Source organism: Trachymyrmex septentrionalis, unplaced genomic scaffold (assembly GCF_001594115.1).
Source record: "Trachymyrmex septentrionalis isolate Tsep2-gDNA-1 unplaced genomic scaffold, Tsep1.0 scaffold25, whole genome shotgun sequence".
Taxonomy (NCBI): domain Eukaryota; kingdom Metazoa; phylum Arthropoda; class Insecta; order Hymenoptera; family Formicidae; genus Trachymyrmex; species Trachymyrmex septentrionalis.
The window spans coordinates 405,153-408,185 of NW_017305408.1; positions in this window are offsets into that span (position 1 = coordinate 405,153).

The window sequence follows — 3,033 nt, forward strand, 5'->3', positions numbered from 1 at the left end:
TTTCATTCAACATCGCGAGTGAAAATTTTATTTGATATTGCGCGATAAGAGACATACTACGCGGTAAAATCATTCCACGCTCACACGAGCCATCCGCGTGCCGGTGTGTCCAAATATAAAAACCTTTCTTTTTTTTTTTTTTAAACAATTCAATGCGGTAGACGTTTAGCAAAACGAGTACGCTCACACGATGTGCATTGCGTGCAGATAGATCGCACGGAATATGTCAGGAGAGAGAAAAGTTTTTCATTTCATTTCATTCCTTTTCGTTCGACCTACTAAGAATTTATTTTAAAGTCGGAGACCTCGTCACTCGACGAAACGGAATGAAAGAAAGGCGGGTCGCGTCGTTCGGAATAACAGGTGCACTCTCGGTGCATTCCCTTTATCCCTTGTCATTCATAATGACGACATGCACGACGTCGTGTAACAGTAATCCTCTCCTTCGATTCTCGGCGCGGAGGAATCCTCTTGTCTCCGCTGTTCTTAATTCCGGAGGAACATTCCGGACCTTAGAGAGCCTCGTCGATTCCACTGGGTAGCACAATGTGACGCTTGAGAATGATATGCCGCAGGTTCACGTACGTACCGGAGTGACAGCGACGCGATTCGATACAGTCGATTCGTTTCGTGAACACTCACGCATAGCATATGCATAACGTTGATTCTTGAGTTTCCATCCGCGTATTCTTCACAGTACTTCGAAATACCTCTAATCGTCCCGGGACTGAAGTCACATCCGGCCAGTCTCTCTATGAGTTATGGGTAAACGGGTGCATAATTCGCCCGTTTCTCATGCTTTCACTCCGCCGTCAAACTGACGGGGAGCGTATATTCCGGGAGCCGGCCGGCTCGACGAAGACACTATGGAGTCGTCCGCGATGTGAGTCCTCGTGCGAGCGACGCGTTTCACTCGCGTCCTCAGCTCGAAATTATACGCATCGCCGCGACACAGTCGCCGCGCGGCGACCAATTACACCGCCCGGGATCTCATTAACAACTTGACGTGTAATTATCGGCGAGCGTTGTCGCACGTGGAGTATTAATCCCTCATTAATGATAATGGGGAAAGTGCGCGTTTTCGAAAGTTGATCGATCCACCGTACTCTTCCCTTGCCTGCTTGCAGTCTGGCTACGCCGACGCCGCCGCGATTGCAGCCGTCGCAGCGTTTGTTTACCGAGAGAAATTTTCACGTTGTAATTAACGGTAATATCAGATTTTAATTTTTATACGCGTAACAACTTATCTGCTCGTGACGCGATCGTTGTAATAAACATCCATACTTTTCAGTCTCACGTTGTAATTCGTTAATCTTCGCGAATAATTAGTAAGTTTTTCGAGAGCGACCACTTTGCTCAAGCGTTTAAGATTCCTCCTCATCCATCTTCACGCCTAAGTCTTGCCTACCATTCGATAGGGCTGGCGGAGGCGCCTTATTATTCGCGTGGCTTCCATCAATCATACCCTCGCGCACAATTTATCTAGCGCCCACATATCGCGGCGGTCGCGGTATTCCGTGGCTCGCGTTAACCCGGATCGCTCGTTAACCAGGAAGAACGGTGGCACAGTAACCGCGTCTTGGAATCCGTAGCTCTCGCTGCGAGACCCACGGTCGCGACTCTCCCGCATGCTCTCCGCACGATTTACGGGGAATAGAAAGTCTATTTCTCAACAACACTGTAGCGATTTAATGGGATGTAATCGGCCCGCTTATACGGCAAGAGGACATTCGTAATGCCGCGGCTGGCGCCGCATACCGCGATCGCATTTGTCTTTCACGGCGAATCGCGTCGAGAATCGCGCGTAATCATGGTACGGCGGAGGCAACAGGGGAATCGGAAGGCAGAGGGGCGAAAATGGGACGAAGAGAGTCATGGAGATTTAATATGGCCTACGCCATAATTTAAACCATAATTAAACGTCGTCGCATGTTCGAGATCTTCCCATCTTGGGTATCAACGCGCACGTTATGGAAACTGATAAATCTGATCACTGTCGAATGGTCTGCCTCCACGGCGATTTTGTGCCTCTTATCCGCGGATAAGGCTGACGACGTACTCATTTGTATAGGTCTCCAGTATCTACTTATATTGGCTCTTACGCAATTATCACGATGCTTTTCTTGCCTTCGTCGTAATGCGCGCAATACCGACGTACATATATCGTGTTCTTGTCTCTCGATTTACAGCGAGAATACTTGTAGGACATTTGACGAATTGTTAATCGAACGAATGCGCAGCTGAAACGTATCGCTCAAGGATAAAGGGGTTAAAGAATCACAAGTATGTTAATTATATTATTTTCGATATTCCATTATCTTTCTTCAACGCTGTGTATGTAATCAAGATCGACGATTTGTGTGTGGAGTGGTGGATTACTCCACACACACATATACTATAGTATATGTAAATTTGGTATGTATAAAATTCTCACACATGTCGAGCTACATCTAATCAAAATTTTCAACGAATAATTCATTGGATTTTTTTATTAGCGATATCTCAATAAAGAGCCGCTGATCGGCTCTTGGCAGAATGTTTTTCCTCTGGTTACTATAATTAATTTTTTAAGGAAGAGGGACTGAAATGATAGATTTAGAAGAGCTTATGGATGAATTCATAAATAAAAATAATATTCAATGAAACTACATTTGCTAAATAATTGAAGAAAAACAAAAGTACATGTGTATACTTTGTTTAGTTATTATTATATATACTGTTAGAAATGTTTTCTTTACATGTAAATGAAGCTCATGGTTGTGAACGAAATTAAAAGTAATGAATGATTTAACTGAAAACTAAGTTACAGTAGTTACTTAAATGTAATAAACGTGTACATTAAATTTCATATCAATATAGGTATAGAAAATATACTTTTCAGTATACTTAACAAATTAGATTAAATTTAATGTCATGAAATTAAATTCAAATTGTGTAACTTGAAAGAATATTAAATTTTATGAAATTTTTGATAGTGTACATTAAAAGTTAATGAAATTTAAGAACATTTCTAACAGTGTATATATATATATA